General features: G+C 38.3%; 1 long non-coding RNA gene across 1 annotated transcript; it reads left to right on the forward strand.

The window, feature by feature from the left end:
• Positions 1–291: 291 nt before the first annotated feature.
• LOC121394566 lies at positions 292–13678 on the forward strand. Its single transcript, XR_005961781.1, has 2 exons — positions 292–1250; positions 13307–13678. It is a non-coding gene; the product is annotated as an uncharacterized LOC121394566 (long non-coding RNA).
• The last annotated feature ends 73 nt before the right edge of the window (positions 13679–13751 follow it).

Genomic DNA, 13751 nt, shown 5'->3' on the forward strand with positions numbered 1-13751 from the left:
TTTTTGAATGAGCCACGTGTTCAAACTACAAATCAACTTCTCACGTGAGGAATCCCAGCTCCTCAATTAGATAGTAGATTTGGGGAAAAAGAAGGACGAGGAAGGAAAAAAGAAGTCGGGGAGGGGTGGAAAGGAGATTGAGTAAAGGGAACAAGGGGAGGAGAATGAAAAAGAGAGAGAGATCCAGATGAATGGGGGAGGGGAGAGAGGACTGGGCAAGTTTGGATGGGGGTTGGTTGGTGAATGTATGGAACATGTATGTTATGTGTGTGGGTGGGGGGAGATGGCCTTTGAGCAAGGAGGAAGTGCCTTACTATAGCTAGCAATGCACCTCGCACACCCCCGGGCAGCTTGTTGGAGTAGCCCAAAGCCTTAGGACGCGGCAGAAGGGAAGTTTAATGTCATTTCTTTAAGGGTTGATTTTTTTTATTTATTTTTTATAGGACATTGAATGAGGGAAAGGGGAGGAAGCCCATCTCTAGCGATCTCTCCTCCCACGCCCTCTCTCCCTCCTCCACCTCAGGGGTGTGCGTAAAAAAAAAAACCCCTCTTGCAAGACGGAGGTGGGGGGTCGTGCAGTTCCTCTTGCTGTTTGCCAATATGGCTTGAGGACTTTCAATAGGTAGATCGCTTTCAGGAGTCAATGAGGGGGGGGGGATGGAGACCTGCTTGGCGAAGGGGGTGTGGTGCGGTTCAAGGCTGTTTGTAGTGCGATCCATACAGCGCATTGCTCCCTGCCATACAATGGTGTCTGAAATCCTGCGCGCGATTGGTCGCTCTCCGATGAATGACAAGGAGGGGGGTATATGCCAGTAGGGTCAGGGCCCCCCGCCTGTTCATCCCGTGTGGTTTTTGTTCATTGTCGCTGCTTCCCAGCTCTGGGTACCGATCTCTCCTCCATAAGCAGCGGGCAAGATGCAAATACACTGACAAATAAACGCACATACTTTTAGCGCCCACGTTAGCGAGGGTCTGGGAATGCGGGGGAGACCCGTCGCGCCTTCTTCTTTATGTGTGATGTACAGACAGCCATTCATAATTTTACTGAGAACTACAATGGTGGGTACGTGGGGGGAGGGGGTGGGATGGGAAGAGGCAGCCTCTATTAAAAACAAAATGTACAGGGGTGCTGCTGGGCTACGAGCCATTCTCACATTAAAAGATGTATTTCCATCATAGACATTGAGGAGGTGCCTTCCTGTGTGTGCTTTCATTTCACTTGTTGCAGATTTAGTTTCACTATGAAATCTGTAAGTATTTTTATTTGATTTTTATTTTCCCTTTAAAAAAACAAATCTATCCTCTGTAGGAGTGAGTCCGGTTACTCTGCATTAGTGTTACACCTCCTCAAACAATGTTACTTTTCTCTTTCCCCCTCTGGTTACAATTTGTTGCTGTTGCCAGTGAGAGTTACATTTAGAACACGCATTTATGGGTAGAATAAGTAAGAATCCTTATAGCTGGGTTGAAGAACAAGGGCAAATTGTATTTTCTTCTTTTCACTCCTTTATAATAAAAACAATGTCATTTGCTTGGAAGATGGAACAATGGGAAACAATACTTGGAGGCATTTGTTGTTTTGTATAGAGCTGTGTGTCTCTGAAGCAAACACATTAATATGGATGTATTCTCAAATATTCTACTCATTCTGCTTCCTTTCCTAGTTTATATGTAACAATGTTCCTATAGGCCTTGCTCCAAGGCTCCAAGCATGGACAGCAGGAGTGTTGGGCACATTTATTTTACATATGATATAAAGGAGGCTTTGCTCCTCGTGTATGGGTGTGTGTGTAGCTGGTGGCCATGGAATATACACTGCATGCCTGCACCACATTTTTTGTCTAGCATTTATTATTATTATACAGTCATGTTTAAAATTATTTCATAAAAACAAAATAAAGCAAATCAGCTCTGGTGCAATAGGGGCACAGAATCTATAAATAGCGACCACAACGTGCTACAGTATTTGCATCTGCAAGAGGCCTCTGGTCGTATTTATACAGAATATGCTGTTTATGCTGTTTACATGTATGATTCATGGTAAGATCAAACATCTTTAATATAAGATGCAATACATGTGAACCTCGTGTGCTCACGCCCCTTCATTCCAAGCTATCGTCTGTGCTTTATAAGAAATAAATCAGGAGTAAAAGATGCAAAAGGATAGTTCAGTTAAATAAGCAAGAGTAAGATAGGGGGTTTTATTCTTCTTTACTGAGATGGGGCAGATTATATGTAAAGTCTTACACAAGCAGTGTTAAAGGATTGTGCACACCAGGGACGTCTAAAATGCCACTATCTCGCTGTACGTTGATTTACAAATTCAACAGGCACGGAAAGAGGATCCTGGGAGCTGTAGTTCAGCCGGAGAGCAGCAGCAGTAGATCGGGGGCACGGTGATTTACAATGCAGCCGCTGTGGAATGCAGCCACGTAACAGTTGACTGGGAGAATGGAAACCACTTTCATTTATTGTTGTAGTCATTGCAGCCAAGGGGGAGGTGGGAATCTGCCATTTTGGATGGAGTTGCACAACACTGTGCGATGCAGTAGGACACTAGAGAAAGCGTTTGCTAGGCCTGGCTTATTGGGGAACGTCATTAAACACATAGAACACGCGTATGAAACGATTCAGGGTTTTTTTCCCTTCAATTAGCAGTGATGGCCCTTCTGCTGTCACAATATGGGCAAGAGAAATAGTGTAACAATATGGGCAAGAGAAATAGTGTAACAATATGGGGGAGAGAAATAGTGTAACAATATGGGGGAGAGAAATAGTGTAACAATATGGGGGAGACACAAAGTGTAACAATAGGGGGGAGACACAAAGTATAACAATAGGGGGGAGACATAAAGTGTAACAATATGGTGGAGAGAAATAGTGTAACAATAGGGGGGAAAGAAATAGTGTAACAATAGGGGGGGAGAGAAATAGTGTAACAATAGGGGGGGAGAGAAATAGTGTAACAATATGGGGGAGACAGAAAGTGTAACAATATGGTGGAGAAAAATAATGTTACAATAGGGGGAGAGAAATAGTGTAACAATATGGGGGAGAGAAATAGTGTAACAATATGGGGAGAGAAATAGTGTAACAATATGGGGGAGAGAAATAGTGTAACAATATGGGGGAGACACAAAGTGTAACAATAGGGGGAGACACAAAGTATAACAATAGGGGGGAGACATAAAGTGTAACAATATGGTGGAGAGAAATAGTGTAACAATAGGGGGGAAAGAAATAGTGTAACAATAGGGGGGGAGAGAAATAGTGTAACAATAGGGGGGGAGAGAAATAGTGTAACAATATGGGGGAGACAGAAAGTGTAACAATATGGTGGAGAAAAATAATGTTACAATAGGGGGAGAGAAATAGTGTAACAATATGGGGGAGACAGAAAGTGTAACAATATGTGGGAGAGAAATAGGGCAACAATAGGGGGGGAGAGAAATAGGGTAACAATATGGGGGACAGAAATAGTGTAACAATATGGGGGAGACACAAAGTGTAACAATATGGGGGAGAGAAATAGTGTAACAATAGGGGGGAGAGAAATAGTGTAACAATATGGGGGAGAGAAATAATGTAACAATATGGGGGCGACACAAAGGGGCAGATTTATCAAGGGTCAAAGTGATTTTGAGGGAATTTTCGAAGTAAAAAAATTCGAAATTCAAAGTAATTTTTTGGGATATTTCGACCACCGAATAGGATACTATGACTTTGAATTTGATTCAAAGTAAAATCATTCGAATATTCGCCCATTCGATAATCAAAGTACTGTCTCTTTAAAAAAAACATTGACTTCAATACTTCGCCAAATTAAACCTGCCAAAGTGCTTTGTTAGCCTATGGGGACCTTTTGTTTTTTTGGAAGTCAATGTAAAATCGTTCAATCGATCTCTGAAATCCTTTCGAATCTAAGGATTTAATCCTTCGACAAATTCGATAAAAAAACCTTTTACTTCGATATTCGAAGTCGAAGTATTTTAATTCGATGGTCGCATTTCGAAGTATTTTTTTCACTTCGAAATTCGACCCTTGATAAATCTGCCCATTTGTGTCTCCCCCATAATGTTACACTTTTTCTCTCCCCCCTATTGTTACACTATTTCTCTCCCCCCCTATTGTTACACTATTTCTTTCCCCCTATTGTTACACTATTTCTCTCCCCCATATTGTTACACTTTGGGTCTCCCCCCTATTGTTACACTAGTTCTCTCCCCCATATTGTTACACTTTGTGTCTCCCCCATATTGTTACACTTTGTGTTTTCCCTATATTGTTACACTATTTCTCTCCCCCATATTGTTACACTTTGTGTCTCCCCATATTGTTACACTATTTCTCTTCCCCATATTGTGACACCAGAAGGGCCACCACTGCTTAACAATTGAAGGGAAAATACCGCTGAATCATTTCATAAGCGTGTTCTATGTGTTTAATGATGTTCCCCAATAAGCCAGGCCTAGCAAATGTTACACTTTGGGTCTCCCCCATATTGTTACACTTTTTCTCTCCCTCATATTGTTACACTTTGTGTCTCCCCCATATTGTTACATTATTTCTCTTCCCCATATTGTTACACTATTTCTCTCCCCCATATTGTTACACTTTGGGTCTCCCCCATATTGTTACACTATTTCTCTCCGCCATATTGTTACACTATTTCTCTCCCCCATATTGTTGCACTTTGTGTCTCCCCCATATTGTTACACTTTAGGTCTCCCCATATTGTTACAGAATTTCTCTCCCCCATATTGTTACACTTTGTGTCTCCCCCATATTGCTACACTTGTGTAAAAATATGGGGGAGAGAAATAGTGTAACAGTATGGGGGAAACATAAAGTGTAACAATATGGGGGAGAGAAATAGTACAGAAATACACTGGCACCCACAATTGTCCTTTGGGGGTTGCCGTACCCTCTTGCATTGTGCACCAGGCCACCTGGAGAAAGGAGGGGGTGTGTGCTCAGCTTTACCTTGTTCCAGGAGAGAAATAGTGTAACAATATGGGGGAGACACAAAGTGTAACAATATGGGGGAAACCCAAAGTGTAACAATATGGGGGAGAGAAATAGTGTAACATCACCTTTATACCACTTTTGTTATTTTTTTTCAAAAGGGTTGCCCTGTAGTATGGGGGGGGGAAATAGTGTAACAGTATGGGGGAGACCCAAAGTGTTACAATATGGGGGAGAGAAATAGTGTAACAATAGGGGGGAGGAAATAGTGTAACAATATGGGGGAGAGAAATAGTGTAACAATAGGGGGGAGAGAAATAGTGTAACAATAGGGGGGAGAGAAATAGTGTAACAGCATGGGGGAGACACGTAGGGGCCCATTTACTTAGCTTGAGTGAAGGAATGAATAAAAACAACTTCGATTTTCGAATGTTTTTTTGGCTACTTCGACCATCGAATGGGCTACTTCGACCTTCGACTTCGAATTCGAAAGATTCGAACAAAAAATCGTTTGACTATTCGATAGTCGAAGTACTGTCTCCTTAAGAAAAAGCTTCGACCCCCTAGTTCGCCACCTAAAGGCTACCGAAGTCAATGTTAGCCTATGGGGAAGGTCCCCATAGGCTTAGCTAGCTTTTTTTGGTTGAAGAGAAATCGTTCGATCCATGGATTAAAATCCTTCGAATCGAACAATTAGTTTTTCGTTCGATCGAACGAATAACGACTAAATCCTTTGACTTCGATATTCGAAGGATTTAACTTCGACAGTCGAATATCGAGGGTTAATTAACCCTCGATATTCGACTTTAAGTAAATTTGCCCGTAGTGTAACAATATGGGGGAGAGAAATAGTGTAACAATATGGGGGAGACCTAAAATGTAACAATATGGGGGAAATAAATAGTGTTACAATATGGGGGAGGTGACAGGCAGGGCTGTAGCTGTCGTGTGACAATTGTGAGACTTCTACTATATTGTATTGTATATTGTAACTTATGTGTTTAAAAGAGTGACATAGAGCAACGTGGCTGGATGTGGCGCCCCCATAAAACAGAGACATGGGAAAGCCAGGACTGGAGTGCGCAGTTAACCCACAGCTCCTCTTCATTCACGCATCGCCAGCAGCTGCCTGTCACTCACCGAAAAGAAAGGCGCGCTCATGGCTGCTTGTGTGAAGGGAACCTGCTGTATGTGTGGCTGCGCTGGTGCGGGAAATACACTCTGCAACCGTGCAAGTAGCAGCAGAGCCAGCTCAGCAGAAAGAGCGAGGCTGCAGTAGTTGGGGGTGGCCAGCGCATGGAATCATAGTAGACAGCGCATAGTAGCGTGCGGCATCGAGTGCCAGTGTGTGTGTGTAAAGTGCCTTGTTTGGTCGCTTCCCATTGGTTGACAGCGTCCTGGGCGTCCCCTCCCTGCATCTCACTCGAGTCTCCTATTGCCGCCTGACTGGTTTATTTTCTTCGTGCTTCCCCATTCATTGGCTTCTCCCTACACTATGCTTCTGAGCCTCTGGCGCCAAAGTCAACCCCCTTTGCACCTCCCCCTCACTTACCACTCGCCTTGTTTACGGTCTCTCGTCGTGAGGGTTGCGCTGGCGATGTGGAAGGGGTTAAAACACGCAACCGCAGCCCGTGTATGTGGCACGCTTGCCCGACCTATTGTGTGTCACATTATATAGTGTGCAAAAAGCATCCTTTTTTTTATCAAGCTTCGTCCTTCAGATAGCCCCGAGCGCATGTGCCATGGTGTAGTGCTAGGGTTATTAAATCACTTTAAACAAGGACATTGATATGGGAAACACATGCTGCATGGAATCCAGTCAGAAAACTGCATTTATATGCACCCTGCCTGCAGGCACCACATCATCCAGCATCTGCTGGTGCACTCCCCTGTTCCTCAGTGGCTGTAGCTACCATACCCCTAGTGTGTGTTTAGGGTGGTGTGCTGATGTAGAACAGTCACACACAGGGAATTCAGGAGACCCTACATTAACCAGGGTCTTCTTGCCACAAGGATCTTCATTTGGGCGTGGGACTACCATTTCCATAATATTCTGTCAGGGAAAAACTAGGGCTGCCATCTTTTCTGAGGGTGAAAAAAACTCCCCTTTTAATCACATTAATAATAAGTATTATTACACTATGACAGCAAGTATAATATTCCTAAGGACTTTAATTTGGTCTTATTGTTTAACAGATGCTGGAGGGTCACCGTTTAGTATTATTATTCTTTTATTTAACATATAGAAGTGCTTTACACAGGTTAGGCATTATTCCCACTAGTTTTGCTACAGTGAAACTAACTGGGGGTAATTTATCAACACTGGGAGAATTTGTCCGTGGGCAGTAACCCATGGAAACCAATCACATTGCTGTATTCATTGTTCTACCTGCAGCTGGCTGAAAAAAAGCCACTCACTGATTGGTCGCTATAGGTTACTGCCCATGGAGAAATTTGCCCAGTGTTGATAAATGAGCCGCTTATTTAACCGACTCTCCATCGTTGCCACTCTTACCTGCAACCCCTAGTGACAAAGATATATTTAGAGGGCGATTTGAAGAGCACAGGTTGGACTTTTTTGGGCACACCAGATTACGTTCTTTGGCATACGGGAGCCATTATCTATACATTATTACTTTACTGTGCCAACAGAACATCACCAGGCAGCAAGGTTTTCAAAAAAAATCCACATTGGTGCTTCTAACTTGGTAAACATATTCATTCTGTTTTTCCTACTGATTCTTAGAGTGCATGGACGGTATTGCAGCATTTCTGGGCATTTAAAAAAAATAAGTATGTTCCCTGGTTAAGCAAACCCAAAAAATGCACCATTATGGAATGTTCTAAACCCCAGGCGAGTTCATATGATGTAGTATGCTAAGAATGTGGTTGTATGTTGGACCCATTGTCGGGTTTATGCAAAACAAACTCAGCTCCAATGGCCATAGCAGGAGCTACATACTTTCCGCATGCTACTGTTTCCTCTAAAATGGAGGAATTCCTATTTTGAAATTCAAACCATATGTCAGCAGTGCATGGGGAGAATTTCACTATGCTGGCTATGCATTCACTGCTTAAAAAAAAATCTCTTGCTAGCAAGAAAACAGGTACAATATATATTTTCAACATGGGTTTTTCAAGAAAATGGTATGTATATTGTTTATTGGCAGGTAGGGAATGGAGTATAAAGCAACTTATGGAAACATATTTTAGAGTGTGCTTTGCAGAACATTTCTGCTTGTATTAATGAGTTGTCATAAAGGCAGACAACAAACACATTTTAAATCATCAGTGTATTGTTTCTGTGGATTAACTGCTAAATAAAAAAACTAATTTTGGTACTAGCAATGACCTATTTCTACCTACTCAATCACACAGCACAATATGACATGTTGTAATGCATAATTATTTTGGTATTTTGTGTGTGCATGTTGAAGGGGTGGTGTTATCTCTATCTTTGCCTGTAAGTAAATGCTTGGTTTCAACAAATTTAAAGGGGAAATTTAGCTTACATTACCTTTCAGTTGTTTGTGGATGGAATTAAGAAATGCTACATCTGGTCTGTTTTTTGTTTGATTTTATTAACATGTATTTATATTAATAACATGTATTTATATAGTGCCAGCATATTGCGCAGCGCTGTGCATTGTTTGACTTTTGATTCTGCCTCTGATTGTTAAAGTCACTAACCTTAACAATTAGAATGTGCATTCATGGTGAGGCAAATTTTTTAATGTTAAAATAATTTACTTTTAATTGTCTTTTAGCCCATGCACTCCCCATTTATCTCCCTGCCTGTCTTTAAAACTACTGCATGGTTGCCAGTGTTAGTGAGCACAGTAACAAGAAAGCAGTTTTAATGGCAGCACCTCCAAAGAAATTTAAATAATTCAAATAGAATAAGCCTACCTGACTAAATAAAATGTCTTATGTCAGGTACTACTTAGTGAATAAAGGGGATCGAAATCCATGAAATGGTATTAAACTACATTTCAAAATGGAAAACTTCACTGGCTTTTCAGGGCAGACATCTGATAATATAGTTCAGATAGACTGTAACCTGTATATGCTTTTGTTTCCGAAAGTTATAAAATATAAAACATCATTTCACTTGGAGAAAACATATTCCATGCTCCACTGCCATCCATTTACCACTCATTTCAGCCCCATAGCTTTATAAATGCATATTTCTGATGCATTTGAGTTCCATGTTTACAATAAATACTTCATAAACTAACCAGGTTACTATATTTTGCTTCTTAAGAGGGCCCATAATTATTCCTTATATGAATATTCAAAATAGGATTGTAGAATAATAAAGTCTTACAGGACAACTTGCTTAAAAGAAAAAAACAAACAACATATAAAACATGCCTTTAAAGTTTATTTATTTGACTTCTCTCCTTGGCATACCAAAAAAAGATATTTAATTATTCTTTTTCTAACTTGAGTCAGAATGTTTTGCAAGGGTGAAACATATATCAAGTAATTAAGTAAAATGGGCCAACAAGTGATGCATGAAACCCCCACAAGAGAGGACAATACAATCCTGCTTTCTGTTAAAATGGTACTTAAAAGCTGAACAAGCCTGGGAGTGTCCCCTGCAAGGGCAGAACATCAAAGATGGCTGATTGACATTCCACCAGCATAGTTTAGAAGCTGTAGTGTGGTATGTGTGTAACAGCCATTATCTGAGGTTAGGTCTAAAGGCCACATGGGTAGACCAGTTGTTTTTCTGGAATCTCTCCTTTACACTCTGTGATGATTGCAGACCAACTGCTAAAGCAGTGCTAGGGCTGGAGAATGACATTTGTATTATTCATACCATTGCATGACTACAGCAAAACCCTAAAGCACTTTCCACATGGTCAAAACACCTCAAATCTCCTTGTGAAGCTATAATCTGTTCAGTTCCCATGAACCATTAGCTGTGAAGGAAATCATGATACACAGAAACAATGTCATTTGAAAACTGCATGTTTAATATGATATTTTCATGCTCGTACTGTTTTAAAAGTGCTGCATTCACATTTTTAAAATTTTCCTAAAGTGATTTTTACTGACATAATGATGTTTTATATCACTGACTAACAAAAGAGTTATTGTGCACTACTTACATGTTTGCAGTTTCACAAGTCATTCTAAAATTTACTTAGGTTAATACTATACCTTAGTAGCTAAAAACAGGAAACATAACTTATAAGGTTTTGACAGAAACTGTTTAAGACATCTTCCCTTTTCAAAGGGATTACTTTGGGGACTCTGGATAAAAAAAAATGGTTGTACGAGTAGGACAAAAACAGCTTATCGCATTTGGCTAATTTATTTTGTTTATAAATATTGATCCAATCTGAAAAATTATATAATCCTGCTCAAGAGCCCAAAAACATTTTTTTTATAGGATAAAAAAGAAATAAAACAGTTTTTTAACTAACAGTTGAAGTTTTCAGAATATCAGAAACAGCTATCAATAGATGTTATTTGCAAAATGTACTGCTTTTCTAAATACTTTAAAAGAACCACCTAATTAAACCTAACTAAAACCGTAGATTTAATTTCGAAAGCTCAGTTTTTGAATGTTTTCCATTAAGTTTCAATATTCAGAAAAATTGTAACTGTAATTTTAGTAGAAAAATCGTTCTAAAATATGCATAGGCTTAGCTAGGAACTGAATAAACAATGTATTGTATTTCCGAAAGATATTAAAATGTTGTTTTTTTTTTAAACAAAAACAAACAAACAGTAAAATTACTTTGATACTCCTTTATAAATGATCTAAGTAGTAAAAAGTGCATCTTGTTTTACTTTTTTTTTTTTTTAACTTGTTTTATTACATAATAAACTGTTTTATTTACCCTCTCCACAGTTTAGGGAATTCTGTCCTATGTTAATATGGTCAAGATCGTGATTTATTTGTTCTGAAATTGTCCCTGTACAGATTGTCCCTAGCAGATTACTAAACTGTTAGGGACTGCTTAAACTAAAAATCTGGTGCTGTTTTTTCACTTCTGAACGCTTAGTTGTATGATACAAATATATCTACTTTATTTTGATTTAAATTTCTATAAATGAAGGCATGGCTGTAGTTTCTTTAAAACAAAATCTGTGCTCTGTAATGTAGAAATGATTATTTCTGAAGTTTGTAGAACATTTTTATGCACAAAAAATGTTAACATTGAAATGTGTTGTCCACAGGTTAAATGAATGACATTTTTAGGGAATATTAAATTCTACAGAACTATTAAAAATACCCTAGAAAACATTTTTTGTTTGGATGACAAATTTGAATGTAACAAATCAGGGTAAATGTTTGTTTCCAGAATATCAGTTTTTTTCTCCAACATGGTCTTTGTTACTAGGTCAGTGTACTAAACAGAGAGACAACCTTGCAATGTAGTTATGGGAAATAATCATGTTGGTAAGGGTTCTTAAATGTACGTTATGAAGTAGCTGAACAAGAAAAGGCTTGCAATGCTCTGCTGGAATTTTCAGGTTAAAACAAACAGGGAGAAATGGAATCAGCTAACTAAGTTTGAAAAGTGAAACGTGTAACTCCATAGATCAGTTGCATCCATAGTTTGGTCATTTGCACAAGCTAAAACTGTGTTCTGCCTTGCATATACTTTATCAGTCTCATGGTTGACTTTATTAACATAACCTCTGTATCCTCTGGGATACTTAATCCATGCACATAACTATTTGAAAACAAAAAATCTATTTAAAAAAGTGATGAAAAATGTTGATATACATGCCTCTTAAGCATTCGTTTGCACCGAACTCAGTGTTTATCAATACAAAGACAATATGGTTCATACATTAATACTTACCCAGTTATTATTGATCCACTTACAAAATGCAACTGACTATTATTTACTAGTTAACATCACTTGTGTGCTTGGTATCTGTAGCTGGGCAAATACCCATGTGTTAAAGAAACGGTGTAAAGATTACAAATAGAATAGCTTTAGAAGATCCTAAAAAGTATACATCAGTTTATTAATCATCAATTCAATGGTAGGTGCAGGCAGATATCCACTTGTTTCAGTTGTAAATTATTTTTGTAAAACTTTTTTCTTCTTGGAAACCTGTTTTTTTTTCCAGGGTTATAACGCTCTTTTATTGGAGCTTATTGCTACTTACCCCCCTACCTAACAAATTCTTTAAGATGTCTTCAGTGATCTTTGCCCTTTTAGGCTTTCACATTCCAGAGATATCTGGTTGCATTGTTGCTGTGTGGTGTGTGGATAATATAAGTTCCATTTCCTCTAACAGGAAATGTCCCTCTCTGTCTTATGGTTACCTGTATGGCATTTGATTTCAAAGTATGAATTTGCATATAGTGAAAATAAAATGCTAATTATATAAAGGTAACTTTGTCTCACTACTCTGGTATCATCATTTTGGTATCATAGATATGTCTTAATAAACTAGAAATAGTCAAATCAATTATAAGAACATCGAGTAAAATTCACCTTATCGGTAGCTCTTCCATAACTACTGTTTGTATGTGCCACCTCCATGTTTTCAAACGCATGAAATGTATATGTTTAAAAGTAAATTAAAGGAATCAATTATTCATAGAGACTTTTAACGTGCATGGAGATTAGAAAAAAAAATTCCAAATCTAAAGGAGTTAAAGTTAAAAAGCCTCCTCGCTCTGAAGGTCAGATTTCTGAATGATTTGTGAGTTAAGGTTTACAATACTTAACTGCTGATATTAACTCTGTAAGCATCTAAATCTTGTCCCATATTCCTGTTTTTTCCTAAAGAATATAAACAAACTCTGCAGTAGTTTGAGACAGACACAGTCATTATATTAAATACAGGGTACAAACTTTGTATCAAACTAAATAGTATTATTTAATTCATAATCATTCAACAGTACCTTGAAATAAGATACCAATATCTATCCATTCAAACACATTTTGAATCAGATTGAAAATACCTTGCATATACGTGTTACACTAATTCCCACCTCAAAGTTCAGCAAAATAACAGCCTTTTTTGAAGTGAAGAAAATAATCAACTCCGCTCTTGTCCTTAATTAGCCAATTTCTTTGTATTTATCCAGCAGTTTATTTCATTAACTACATGCCATATTAAAAAGTTTGTTGTAGTTTAATTAATATAATTGTTCTTTTTTATGTATGATTTTATATATGATTAACTTTCAGTGTGCTTACCTAATTGCTTTTAAACAGTTTGCTATAGACACACAGGCAGCTTTGTATTTGGGAATGAAATCTGAAGATTTTATATTTGTGTGAAATTAAGTATCCCTGTGATTTTTAATCAAGAAAGGGAAGTGTTGATTAAGATGATGTTTTGTTTTGCATAACAGTGAATAATTTCTTGATTTGGAGGAATTTCTACCACTACAATACATTGGTTCCAAAGAAGTATGATGACCTGAAGGATCTGATTGCACCTCAAGGAAGTAGTACATCTAATACTTGCTGTGATACAATTTTAGAAGCAATCTCATATTTATTCCCTGCAGTATAAAAAAAGGAGACTATGACAATCTTCAGGTTCAGTACAATGAAATTGTTTTTGTAAAGAAATTTAACCAAAAATTAAATTTTATTATATTTTATTATTAGTATGTACTGTTCATTTACGGAAATCTTAAATGATCAAGCCACGTACATGTCTGAACAGCTTTTCCCTCTGCACTTCACTTTTTAACACCAATAAATAATGGTAAAACTCATACTTGTCTTGTAGTAGTACATTTCTTTATAAACATATGGTTGGGCTTAAAACCCCTAGTACGGGTACTTGCT

This window comes from Xenopus laevis, chromosome 6L (genome assembly GCF_017654675.1).
Source record: "Xenopus laevis strain J_2021 chromosome 6L, Xenopus_laevis_v10.1, whole genome shotgun sequence".
NCBI classification, from domain to species: Eukaryota; Metazoa; Chordata; class Amphibia; order Anura; family Pipidae; genus Xenopus; species Xenopus laevis.